Here is a 13,849-nt window from a genome sequence, read left to right on the forward strand (position 1 = left end):
CAAAATTTAAAACTTGGACAAAGTCGCGGGCCAACATTGATATTTATTGAAAAAATTGACATAAACAAGTTCAAACGAAATGGAACAAGCAAAGCTTGATATAACTTAATATTGCAAACATGCAAAATCAAATATCAAATAAAACAAACAAACACATCAATGGCATTCATTTCTTAAATAAAATTTAAATAAAAATCGTATGTCCCTTTATTTTATATGCGGCCTTCTTTAAATTTAAATTTAACAGTAATCTTTTTCCACAGGCTAAAAATAAATGTAAGAATAAAATAACAATAATAAACCAAATGACTAATAATAATATCCTTCAATGAATGTGCAGCCATTCAAGCCTTGGACTAGCAAGAAAAATAAAGACAACTTTAATTGTTGCTCAGTTTGCTCCACACTGATCTACTGTGTTCAAGCCAGAACACCAGCAGAGCATTCTGGGATTTGTAGTATTATTTGCGCTGTGTAATAATAATTTGGTATTGCCTTGCGGGCCAAATATAATTACTGCGGGCCAAATTTGGCCCGCGGGCCAGAGTTTGACACCTCTGGTGTAAACCAGCGTAGTCAGCCAGAGTTCCTTTGTTTATTGTGTTTTAAGTAGAAAGATAGTTTTGGGGAAAAGCGAGTTAGGAAGATTGTTTAAGTTTGTTTGTTTTATGAGTTGGCCCTTTGTTCATCTTCTCACCTTATACCACTGAAGAAGCTTCTCCTTTCGTTACCTTTTGTTTATTTTGCTGTTAATCAATAAAAATCTGTGTTTGCCTGAGTACACCGGCGTTGTGCTGCCTTCCCTTTTCCCTAGACCCCAACTGGGTTGTAACAATAGGAAAAGCAGAGGTATAAATACTTCAGCAAATGATAGTAAAATTCTGGTAGTGTGCATGCTGGCTCATGGCTTATTGCAGGGGGGGCAATTAATGTCCCCAAGGGCCCCATGACCAACACCACGAAGGCTTCAGGGGCCGGACCAAAACTCAGAACTAAATTCTGCTTAATATTAATGTAATCGCTTTATAAAATACAGTAAATTATCTGGTTTTGAGCTGCTACTGATAGGAACACATGTTATGATAAGACTGTTAATGTGGATTAAATCAAATATAGCAGTAAAAAGTAGTAAATACTCCAATCACTATCAGTTTTCCATTTATAACTGTAAATTACCTTTAGCAAGGTTCCTATTGGTGTTTTTGTATTATAGAGCTTGTTTTTCATGTTTGTTAATTTTCTAGGTGTTTTACAATGTTGTGATGCTTTTATTTTGAAAAGGCACCGTCCAGTGTAAAGTCCAGTTTTATTTTGAAAGGTAGTGACAGGAAATAACAGGTAGAAAGGTCAAAATTGCGTCGTAATTCATATAAAGTTGATATAAAGTAGTGGCTGACAGGGAAAACGAGTTGTTAAAGTTTATTTTCTTCTCTCATATATATATTAGTGGCTATATTTGTTGTCTTAACTATAGTAAAAGCTAATGCTAATGTTTGCTAGCTCTTACCGTGGATTCACAAGGTGACCAAGGAATGTCTTATTTTTATGTTCATGGAGCGATTTTAAATAAATCTTGTGAACTATCAGTTAACGAGTCGAGTCTTTGCAAGTGGGTACGTAAACCGCGTTCAAAATAAAAAATGTTTCCCAGATCTTTGATTATTTTGAATGGCTGTACGGTCAATTAAACTTTTGCTTCAAGCTTTTAAATTGCATCAGTAGAATTCTGGCAGATCAAATGTACTTAGACATTTTAAGATAAAATATTGTATAGCAATACACAACAAGTGAAGTTCATTTTCTCATAACTTTATTTAAAGTGTTTTTTTTTTTTTTTTTTTTTAAATATAATTTTTATTAACGAATATACAAAGAAAAGAACAGTGGATTACTTATTAGGAGCCACAATATGGAAACAAAACACTAAAACACAATTCTAGACAACAAAGACTCATATAATGTACACACAAATAACATACAAAGAATAATATAAAGGACAACCACAACAACAAAATTGAAAACAACGATACACCAGTACAAAGCCACATGGCGAAAACAGACAAACAAACAAAAGAACAAAAAAAAAACCAACAACATGCATTTAGCCCAAACAGAAATATAGAGAGACTTGTAATATAGACAGATTCCAGGATAAAAAGAGAATCATATGAAACATTGATTATATTCAAAGTAACCCTTGGACCACAGCGATAGCTTCAGACCAGCTGAGTCTGGTTTCAGGTCTAGCATCATTAATCCTGTTGACCTCTCAACAAGACAGACATCAAAAAACAATAAAAGCCAGGTTCTCTTGAAATTCGTGACAGGTTCAAAGTTTTTTAATATGTTTGTATTCCGATGATTTTGAAGAGTTTCATGCCAAAATCTTGTCTCTTCGTAATAAGTCAAAGGCCTCTTTCAATAAACGGTAAACATGTAACTGAACCCCCAGTGCTGTGGAATTATCCACATAGTGGGGTACAACGGTCAGTTCTTCCTTTATCGTGAGGCAACACTGGGTCCCGGGGTTGTACCGGTTTTCACCACAAGGCAGGAGAGCGGATTTCCTTTCAACGACTTTGTGTTCCGTACCACATTTCAATGGAAAAGAGGAAAAGATCACAATGATACATTGTTACTTTCAGGAGTAGCACCTATGTTACAGTCTTTTTGAATTCATGAGAAAAAGCATCAACAGATATGCATTCAGTAGAACATAAAGGCTATAAAGTGTTATACACTATATATACATATATCAAATGGGTATTTGGGTATTTTTGGATTGAGGGTGTTATGTTATTTAAAGTCTGTTCAGTGTGCAAAAATATTCAAATATACAGTAGTTGAACAAAGCACTTTTTAATGCATGAGATAAATAATATGATTTTTGTCTTAAATTGCATGTTATCAGCATAAAGTAGTAGTAAAGTATGTATGTAAAGAGCAGACTGCAACATTGGTGCACAGTCCACATATAGAAGCTGTATTTTCAATACAGTTTAAGAATTCATTACATCAACCGCCTTGACTGTAATTGTAATGGTAATATTGGTCTCAAAACTCCCATTTTGGAATTACAGAATAATGAAGAGATCTAAAACAATTTCTAAAAGTAACACACACAAAAAATACCTGATTTCCCACTGTATGTTATCTTAGGCTGTTAACGAGTGAAGTTTTGGACAGAGATAGCAGACACAGAGACAAACACAAACAGGAAAAAACTCACAATCAATAACTGATATCACACACACACACACACACAGGATAAAGAAGGGAACACTCACCTGGACTCGGTGTCGCATTACTTATGCTGGCAGTCTCTGTTGACAGAAATAACTTCCTTATTATGCCACTGGGATGTTTGGGAATATCATGTTTTAATCACTTAGCTTTTATGGCAAAGATTTCTCCTGCCACACAATAATGGAATGAAGATATGATTATAATATACCATGCTTTGGGCTATTTTATGTGACAATCTACAATATTTGTAATGTTTAAAAGAGCAGCTTTGTTTTGGGATGGAGCAAAAAGCCTATAACAACAAGAGGAACAAGAAAATATCCATTTCTTCATCACAGCAGAATAATAGTTTGCATTATTAAAACACATTTTCTGAAAATGCTATGTCATGTTTCTATTTAACATGCTGAAGTAACATGCTTTATTTAGTAATACTAAACTAGCATAAGAATTTTGAAAGCAGTCCCTTGACCTCTGACCTCAAGATATCTTAATGGAAATGGGTCTCCCCTTTACAGACATGCCCAGTTTGTGCTAATACCACACAGTTATGAATTAGATGTTTCTTGCATGCAGTATGAATGTGATATTTTCTGCCTTTTCTGCATTTCTGCATCTTAAATTGATCTTCAGGTTCCCAGCGTTTAGAAGATTTACACCACTTTTATGTGGCATCTATACTGTTGACATGCTTTCTCGAACTGAAACATCATGGAAAACTTTCTAAGCTGTATGATCAGTACTCTGGACAGTTACCACATGTTGTAGTCTCTGCATTGAGTCTAAAGTAAGTGGCCTAATCAGTTCTACAACTTACCAGAGACAGTATAGAAGGCAAAAGTCAGCCAAACTAAAAATAAAAAAAAACAGAAGCATATTCGTTAAAAGCAGCAAGTCATTAGAAGTAACTTAGAAAAAAAAAACATCTAATATTCACAAAGGTCTGCTTACCCAATCCAAGACAGTAAAGTGGAGACATCTTGCAGCCTGCTGAACCAGAATGTGAAATGCAAAAACATGCAAAGATAAGGGTCTAAATAGTCCCACTTAGCCACTCCTCCCTAATCATTCATCCCTTGAATCCACCACTGACAAGTCTAGACACTCCATGCCAAACATGCAATATTTGATGGGGTTACATCACTACTCTTGGCTTTTGGCACTGGGAAACACTGGGATAATGTTGCCCTCTGTTGGAGACCTAAAACTCACAGTGAGTCATTGAGGTGCATACAGTATACACATACAAATAGAAAGCTATAAGATAAAAAATCAAGTAATCTTGTTCTGAATTGTTTATTGTTTATTGTTTAAAGGTTCCCCACTAGCTGTCACCAAAATGGACGAGCTAGTAGTTAGAAGGATGTAGTTTGTGCTGCTGTCTGGATTTTTTTGGGTGTTTTTTTAAAAAAAAAAAAAAAAAAAAAAAAAAAACCCTTAGTTAGTTAGATGTGGATATGACCGGTGTAACGTGAGCTGGTGTCGGTGGAGAGGCTACCAGTTAGCCTTAGCAGAAGCTCCGGATAGCAGGTTAGCATGGAGACGACAGACGCAGAAGTGGGGATTTCCACACGGCGGCTTCATTATACACAGTGTAAACATAGACCATACGAAGCCAGGTCTCCACGGCGCTACGCTACGTGCACTAACCATGCAAGAAATACAGTGGGTATACAGCTCAACCATCACCAACTCGTTACCATAGTTTTTTAGTTCTCTTCGGAGGGAAGTCCATAGAGCAAGAGGGATGGTGAAATAACAAGGCGGATCTGTATAACCACCCAAACAGGGAAGAGGTGTCGCCCCCTTGTGGCGCTATACTGTACTACAGTACACATCTATACTGACTGTTACATATTCCCCCCTAGTGATAATAAGGCTGTCCCCAGCCGAACACAGCCGAAAAACAATCAACCTGCACTTAACAGATAGCTATACATAAACACCCTGAAAAGTCAGCAGTTACACCAAGGGAAACACATAATGGTCAGCACACCGATACACATACCAGCAGATAGAGTGCATAATGAAAACAAAAAAACCTCTTCCACCCTGCATAACAGGTTGATAAAGACAGTGTAAATTCCCCTTTGTGTCAAACGGTTTCATAGAAACTTGAACTACATAACACAACATAACATTATCACACTGAAAGGACATAATGTTTACAACCAAATCCTGTAAGCAAACCTTACTAGTGGAGAACCCAGAACCACTTTGCAGGATACACAATAAAATCCCAAAACATGAAAAACATTTCAACGCAGTTCCTGTTTACATACACATACTTGACACAACAAACCAACTCCCTACTTCAGGTCAAGTCTGTCAGTATGGTAAGGGTTAGTCCATCTGCTGCCTGACCAACCTGATGTAACTCTGGGGCAGCGTCTCTGTCTGAGGTCATATCGTCCCTCACGCTCTGGGCTCGAGTCAGACACAGTCGTGAGGTTTTCAGAATCACAGTCCATGACCTGACCTGGGTCAATGTCAATAGGCGTTTCATGGGACATGTCAGCCTCAGCAATGTCAGTGTGGCTTCCGGCCTGTGTAGTGGACACATCACTGTCCAAGGCTTCAGAGTCGCATCGCTGTGCAGATACAGGAATAGTGCGTCTGCTGGAAGAAGGTGAGTCCCAAGTGTGGAAAGGTTGAATATTCACAACATGAAAGACCCCAGCATCTGTCCCAGTGTCCAGCCCTGTCAGTCTGTAGTTGACGTCCCCCAGCTTCTGACTGACACGGAATGGGCCTGTGAACAGAGGCGCAAGTTTGGCAGTAAATTTGGACTGTGCGTCAGATCTAGGGTGGGACTTTACTCTTACAAGGTCACCAACAGCATAGGTCATCTGACGACGTCTCAAGTCATAGTAGTGTTTCTGTCTGTTATGGCTGTGGTCAAGTGATGCTCTGGCGTGGTCGTGAGCTTCCTGCAGGGATGCTCTTAGAGTCTCTGGGTACGGCACACCAGGTTCATCCACGCCGTCACCAGAAGGTTGCGTTATGAGGTCAAGCGGGGTGTCCAGCTCTCGACCATACAACATCATAGAGGGGCTGAGTCCAGTGCTGTCATGAGGGGCTGTACGCAGCGCAAAGCAGATCTGGGAGAGAAACTTGTCCCACGAAGTGTGTTTGTCCCCAACGTAGGCACGTATGGCAGTTTTGAGAGTCCGGTTAACGCGCTCTGTCGCATTTGTTTGAGGGTGGTAAGCGGTGGTGAGCTTGTGCACTGATCCGAGGGTGGAGATAACATGTTCAAACAACTCACTCACAAAAGGCGAACCTCTGTCAGAGACAAGATGGGATGGGGCGCCGTGTCTGGCGAATATTTCACTGACAAACTTTCCAGCCGCCACATGTGCGGTTGCCTCCCTGACTGCAAACACCTCAATCCACTTAGAGAAATAGTCAACAAAGACCAGCAAGTAGGCATTACCAGATGCAGTGCGTGGAAGGGGCCCGACGAAATCTACTCCTGCGTACTCCCAGGGTTTCTGAGGCAAGATAGGAACCATGAGACCAGCCGGTTTCCTTTGGCTCGGCTTTGTGAACTGGCAGACTGAACAGGAAGTGACATAGCGCTTGACATCTGCTGGCATTTTGGGCCAAAAAAACCTGTACTGCAGCCTAGCCAGCGTCTTTGAAATACCAAGATGACCTGCAGTGGGGTGGTCATGATAGTAGCTGAGCAGGGTGCCTCGGATCGATGTTGGGGCATAGAGTTTGAGTTCTTTCAGCGGATGCAATCCACATCTGGTTTTTGGGTCCTTGTAGTATAGCAGACTGTCATAAACAACATACTGTTGGGGGATGTTGCCGTCTGGGTCAACATGCGGGTTTGCCTCGAGGTCTCTGAGAAGCTGACCTGTGACTGGGTCATCCAGCTGTAGTTGTCTTACATGTGCGCGATCTGCCAACAACACAGGGGGCAGGGCGCGGAGGTCCAAACTGCCGATGACAGCATACTCCAGCAGTGGGTTACGAGATAGGGCGTCAGGCACGTTGTTGTGTGCCCCAGGCTTGTGTACTATGGTGAAGTCAAAGTCTTGCAGTCGCAGCGACCAACGAGCTAGCCGGCCGGTGGGGTTAGGGCGGGACATCAACCACCTGAGGCTGCTGTGGTCTGTGAAGATAGTCACATGAAGACCTTCAACATAAGGCCTGAAATGTTCGAGAGCCCAAATCACAGCCAAACATTCTTTCTCAGGGGTAGAATATGGTTTCTCTGCTTTGTGGAGGGAGCGACCCGCGTAAGCCACTACAACTTCTCAACCGTCATTGTCTTTTTGCATCAAGGCCGCACCCAGGCCGAGGTCACAAGCATCAGCATGAATGAAAAAGGAGCTTGCGAAATCAGGGAACCTTAATATGGGTGCTGATGTGACACTCTTTTTCAAAATGTCCACGGCTCCCTGACATTTGTCATCCCAATGGAAAACTGCATCTTTCCTGGTGAGCGCGTGAAGGGGCAAAGCATGGCGTGCATAGTCCTGGATGAAACGACGATAGTATCCCGTCAGTCCAAGGAACTGCCTGACTTGTTTCACGGTGGTTGGGGATTCGAACTCCACCACAGCTTTGATTTTTCCTGCATCTGGTTTTATGCCAGAGGGCATGATGCGATAGCCCAGGAAGGTGAGCTCGCTCAGGCAGAACTGACATTTCTTGAGTTTCAGAGACAGACCAGCAGCCTCAAGTCTTTTGAGCACCTCCTCCAGATCAGTCAGATGTTGCTCAAAGGTGGGGGAAGCAACAACAATATCGTCCAGATACACTGCACATGTCTTGTAGATGAGACCAGCTAGGACAGTGTTCATTAGTCTCTGGAATGTGGCTGGTGCGTTGCAGAGACCAAAGGGGAGCACACGGAATTGGAAAAGACCACAGTGTGATATGAATGCTGTTTTTGGTCGGGACCCCTCTGCAACTGCCACCTGCCAGTATCCACGAGCCAAGTCCAGTGTTGTGATGAAGCGCCCTCTCTCAAGAAAGTCCAGTGACTCATCAATATGCGGCAAGGGGTACGAGTCTTTTTGTGTGACCTGGTTTACTCCTCTAAAGTCCACACAGAACCTTGGGTCAGAACCGGGCCTGTTCACAATCACAACCGGAGCAGCCCATGGACTAGAGGATGGCTCAATGATCTCATCGTGCAACATCTGTTGTATCTGCTCCTCGATGAGACGTTTCTTTGCTGGAGAGGTACGATATGGAGGGAGATTTATAGGCTTTGCATCACATGTATCGATTGCGTGTTCAGTCAGGGAAGTGTGTCCAAGATGACCATCAAACATGTTGTCGAACTGAGAGAGAAGATTGAACATGTCCACTTTCTGTCCCTCCTCAAGGTTTGCCTCTGCAACTTTTGTCCTGAGAGAGGATTGCAGAGTGTCGAGGGACATGATGGTTCCACCTTCTGTGAATGGCTCAACTGCACAGTCCTCATCCTCATCTACCACCGGACAAGGGACGTCATCCATGAATACAGTTCTGGAGGGGATATGGATGGTTAGTGAGGCTCTGATCATGAAATCCATTCCCAGAATGAAAGGGGTTGACAGATTGTTGATTATTGCAAAACGCTGGTAGAAGTGCTTGTTCATGAAACGATAGATAGCCAGGTGACACCATCAGGGATGCAGGAAGCATTGTTTGCAAGGCTCACAGGTGGACCGTTCCAATGATGTGATTTGGCTGGATAAGAGTCGTTCACTCGGATGAGGTCCGCTCGTACAGCCGAGAGAGTGGCACCTGTGTCTAGCATGGCCTCCACTGACACAGAGTTAAAGTTCACTTTAGTTCTCATCTGCGTGTTCCAGGGAGCCTGAGAATCAGTGTCCTCAACATGACCCAGAACATGCTGCTCTAGTGGGGGTGTGGCAGGTGGGTGAGGCTCAACTAGCGTCTGGAGGGAGGATTGCCTCGCTGAAATGTCCTCCCCCCTCTGAAGTTTCCCGACTGTCTGGCTAGTTGCAGGGCGTCTGACGTTTCGGCTCTGGGCTCACCTGTACATGGAGTCCCAGTTGTTGGAGGGTTGGGGGCAGGCCTTGCTGGTGATTGTGTGAGGGGTGATGTCACATGGGGTGCAGCGTTGCAGCTCGGGCAAGTGCGAGATGTGAAACCAGGTCGAGAGCATTTGAAACAGTGAAGGTCATTGTTCTGGTTACCTCTGAAGTGTGCAGGAGGAGGTTGGAGGCTGCTTGGACCAAGAACTGCATGGAGCTTGTGAGCTCGCAGCAACAAGTCCATCACTGAGGGGATAGGCGTACCATACAGTGCAACTCTGTACTTTTCCAGAGAATGCTTGCATATCAGTTCAATTTGCTCTTGTGCCGGCGGTGGGCTCTTTAATTTGTTAAATTCACTCAGCATGTGGGCCACAAATGTTGGGAGGGGCTCATTCGATGCTTGGACACGGTCCAGAATGCCCCTGAGGACCAGTTCTTGGTTGTCAGATGGCAGAAAAACAGTTCTGAAGAGCTGGCAGAACTGCGCCCATGTGATGACATGTGAACTAAGTGCTTTAAACCACTTGCTGGGCTCTTTAGCAAGGAAATGCGGAAGTTCATTCAGTATTTGCACATCTGTCAGGTTCAATGAGGATCTGTAGGTGGTGACGGCCTGCAACCAGTCCTCAGGGTGCATTTCAGTACCACCAGCAAACACAGGGGGCTCAAGCTTAGCATGATGTAATGCAGCAGCGATCATCCTGGATGTGTTGGTGAGTTCGAGTGAATGTGGCTGTAGGAAAGAGCCTGAATGTCCAGCCTGAGCTCCAGAGTAGGATTTTGTATCCATGGGAATGGGCTGTGCTTTGGTTTCAGCAGGTGCGTATGGAGTTGAAGTGGCCCTGGGGCCCAGGTTCGAGTCTTGGACTGCAGGAGAACCATTGTCTTTTTTATTGGACTTATCCCAGTGATTAAGTATGCTGCGCTGTAGGTCAAGAGAGTCCTGTAGGCATTCCCGCAGTCTGTTGACTTCCATGTGTAAGTCTTGAACCTGTTGTTCTAGGTCTGGATTTGTACTTTGAGGAACAGTGTATCTTGCAAGATCTTCCCAGTCCAAGTCAGAGTCAGGGTCAAACTCGTCAACTTTTAAGTCTGGGTGGGATGCCATTATGCACTAAAGCTTTAAATCACACACCTTTAAACTAGTGCTACACTTTGATTGTTTTAGGGGCAGAATTTAACTTACTGACCACAATGCAGCTAATGTCAACCAATACTGGCCCTTACAAACTACACTTAGCACTGTGTGTATATGAATTTCACATGCAGCAAAGCCAGAACATTTTCACCCATTTAACATATTTTGCTATGTGAGGAAAATAAAAAAACAGAATAATCCTATTATAGTAAGGCACAATAATCACTGAACATTTTTAAATTGACTGAATGTCACAGAAAAATCACAGTGAAAACACAATGTACACTTGAACTGATGAGCAGACACAATTTTACTTTTTTTTTTTTTTTAAGAATCACACTGTCCTCTACTCACTCAGTCCAGTCAATATGTATTTAAGAGTGAAACAGTCCACAATCCATGGTAAAAACGAAACTTTTGAGTCACCTCTATCAATAGTCCATTTCTCCCTATTGAATGTGGAGTGCTTTTCCATCCATGTTTCCGTTTTATTTTATCCACAGTTTCTTGGTATTACTCCGGTCAATTCCAAGGTTAGCTCCAGGAGATGTTAGCCTCAGACTCCGTCTGGTAATGTCCGGCGAAATAGCAAAGCATCCACTTACACGGACTCCCGCGGCGAAAAGATGCCGAAAGCAATCCGGTCCGGAAGTAGTCCGGGTCGGGGGGTTGAAGCGAGGTCCAGAGGATGATGTTCGGGCGCCACTTGTAACGTGAGCTGGTGTCGGCGGAGAGGCTACCAGTTAGCCTTAGCAGAAGCTAGCAGGTTAGCTTGAAGACGACAGACACAGAAGTGGGGATTTCCACACGGCGGCTTTATTATACACAGCGTAAACATAGACCATACGAAGCCAGGTCTCCACGGTGCTACGCTTCGTGCACTAACCATGCAAGAAATACAGTGGGTATACAGCTCAACCATCACCAACTCGTTACCATAGTTTTTGAGTTCTCTTCGGAGGGAAGTCCATAGAGCAAGAGGGATGGTGAAAGAACAAGGCGGCTCTGTATAACCACCCAAACAGGGAAGAGGTGTCGCCCCCTTGTGGCGCTATACTGTACTACAGTACACATCTATACTGACTGTTACACTGGGGAGGGCAGAATATCGGTGGATAACGTATATCCTGCCTGGAGAAGAAGAAGGCGGCTCATTGGCGAGCGTGCTTTAGACCCACGTCATTACTATTTCTCAAGAAAGTGCCTGGAGATAAATTCAGCGACTCCTTACTCTTTTTAACGACCCGCTAACGAGCCGGAGGCCGGCTCGTTAAGAGCCGCCGTTAGCGGCAGTTAGCTACAGTTAGCTCTGTAGCAGTACAGTGTGTATGTGCTGTTGCTGCAGGAGGTGTTCACTTAGCGATCTGTTTGTTTACAATAAGCACCAGACAGTGCACAGTTAGCGCGTACCGTTAATTCACGATCACTATGTTTATGTTCAGCGGAGACACTGTGCATAATAATTAGCCATGCTGCTTTGTTTATGATTATTTGCTGTGCACAGTTAGCAACGGCGAAAACCATACGTCACCTCCAGAGTCTGGGGGCTAACTTGTTGTGGAGACATGCAGAGTGAGCGGACATTAGAGAGGGTGTGGCATGAGACTTTCCCGGTGGTAGTCGAAACACGGCTGTACGGTCCATGTGCGCTCTCCCACACGTCAACCTTACTGGGGATTTCCACCAGGCGCGGAAAGGCTCCGCCACGGGTTTGTTCCGTCCTCTGCCCGGGGTAAGTTCCCACCGGGCGCGTAACGGCAGCGTAGCAAGCCAGCCATATGGGTCATTTCAGAATTGCGGGTACATTTCGCGTCTCCCAGAAAAACCTTTGATTATTTCCCCCTAAAAAAGTATTTACTGGATCTGTTTTAAATAATATTGCTAATTATATTGAATGTTCACCAATAATAATGTTTGGTGTGTATTTTAGGCACAATTTATATGTAAAATATTAATTAAATGATTCCCACCCACCAATTATTGGCTGTCTTCCGCTTGTGATTCACATGTTCATGTTGAATTAACATAAAATAATTCATTAAAATTAGCAGGTTTTTTGTGCTAATTCTATAAATACTTGTACTTACAGTTGCACAGAGTATTTATTTTCTGTAATACATGGGATTTCAACATTAAAAATATATATTTTTTTTTATCTGTCCCTGTGATCCGGTCAACTCTGTTATAAAACCATATAAAAAACCCTACAGCATTCAAATAAAAACATGTGACCTGCACCCAGTGATGTCACTTCCTCTTGCAGAAAATATTTGCAGGGAATTATGGAATGTTAAACTTTCTCTCTCATTAACTTATACAAAATGTTGAGAATACACCAACAGTAGATTAATTAAATGTCAAATCTGTTACTAGGATATTCTAGTGAATCTGTCAGTCATTTTTAAAAAAAACAATTATATAATGAAAATTCATAAAATTATGGTTTTATTCGTGACATGTGGTATCTGGTTTTAAGCTAGCACGTGGAGTTAAAGCACAAAATGGTGGAAAATGTCAACTCTGTTATCGTCAACTCTGTAACATGTTTCAAAATTTCAATGATAACAGAGTTACTGTTTTTGGCCTTTTACACATAGTTGTAAATGACACATAGCTGTGTCATAACTAACATTCTCACTATACATGAAATTTCAAAGCATTTCATTCATTTTTGGAGCAATATTTAGAGAAAATCCAAACTGTCTTGGCAACTTTCCAATTAAATGTGTCAATGTTTTTACTCCTGAAAAAAAGAGTCTTTATCTTAGAAAATTTAAAGTTGAATTAGCTGATGTAAAGACAAAAGTTCTCTTAGGAAAGACATGGTTTTAAAATGTATTACATTTGAGTACTATAAATATTTACCCTAATTTGTCTGCAACAGAGTTGACTGATTTTACTGTTACTACGATGATTTTCAGAATAAATATTTTAAATCTTATTTATGTTGTTAGTATATGTTAATGTTTAATCTTGGCAAATGCTGGAAGTGTTAAATTAAAAGTATTGTCTTTGGGAATTAAAAAGGTATTATGAAGGGAAAAAAAGAAAAAAAATGTTTTGTCTAAACTTCAAATGTACCCGCAATTCTGAAATGGGCCATATACACGCGAGATTAAGGATTAAGGATAATCCTGAACGTACAAGAGACCACGAGATCCCGTGATAAACTGTATAAGGTAAACAGCAACAGCAACAACAACAAGTTTACTTTGCTTCTCCGACGTGGAAGATCTGTTGATCTGACCATCTATCCTTGTAAAAAGAATGTGTGGGTGGTCCGTAGCGTAGTGGGTTACACAGGCGCCCCATGTATAAAGGCTACAGTCCTCGCTGCGGTGGAGCCGGGTTCGAATCCGGCCTGAGCTCCCTTTACCGCATGTCCTCCCCTCTGTCACCCCCTTTCAATCTGTCTCTCGCTTTCAATAAAGCATGTAAAATGACCAATAAATAAATA

General features: G+C 42.3%; 1 long non-coding RNA gene across 1 annotated transcript; it reads right to left on the bottom strand.

The window, feature by feature from the left end:
* Positions 1-1,833: 1,833 nt before the first annotated feature.
* On the bottom strand, positions 1,834-4,562 carry LOC131959112 (uncharacterized). The gene is made up of 4 exons (XR_009389390.1): positions 4,198-4,562; positions 4,064-4,096; positions 3,288-3,323; positions 1,834-2,577 (listed from the first exon to the last, which is right to left on the bottom strand). It is a non-coding gene; the product is annotated as an uncharacterized LOC131959112 (long non-coding RNA).
* Between the last annotated feature and the right edge of the window lie 9,287 nt (positions 4,563-13,849).

The sequence above is a fragment of the Centropristis striata genome, chromosome 21 (assembly GCF_030273125.1).
Source record: "Centropristis striata isolate RG_2023a ecotype Rhode Island chromosome 21, C.striata_1.0, whole genome shotgun sequence".
Taxonomy (NCBI): domain Eukaryota; kingdom Metazoa; phylum Chordata; class Actinopteri; order Perciformes; family Serranidae; genus Centropristis; species Centropristis striata.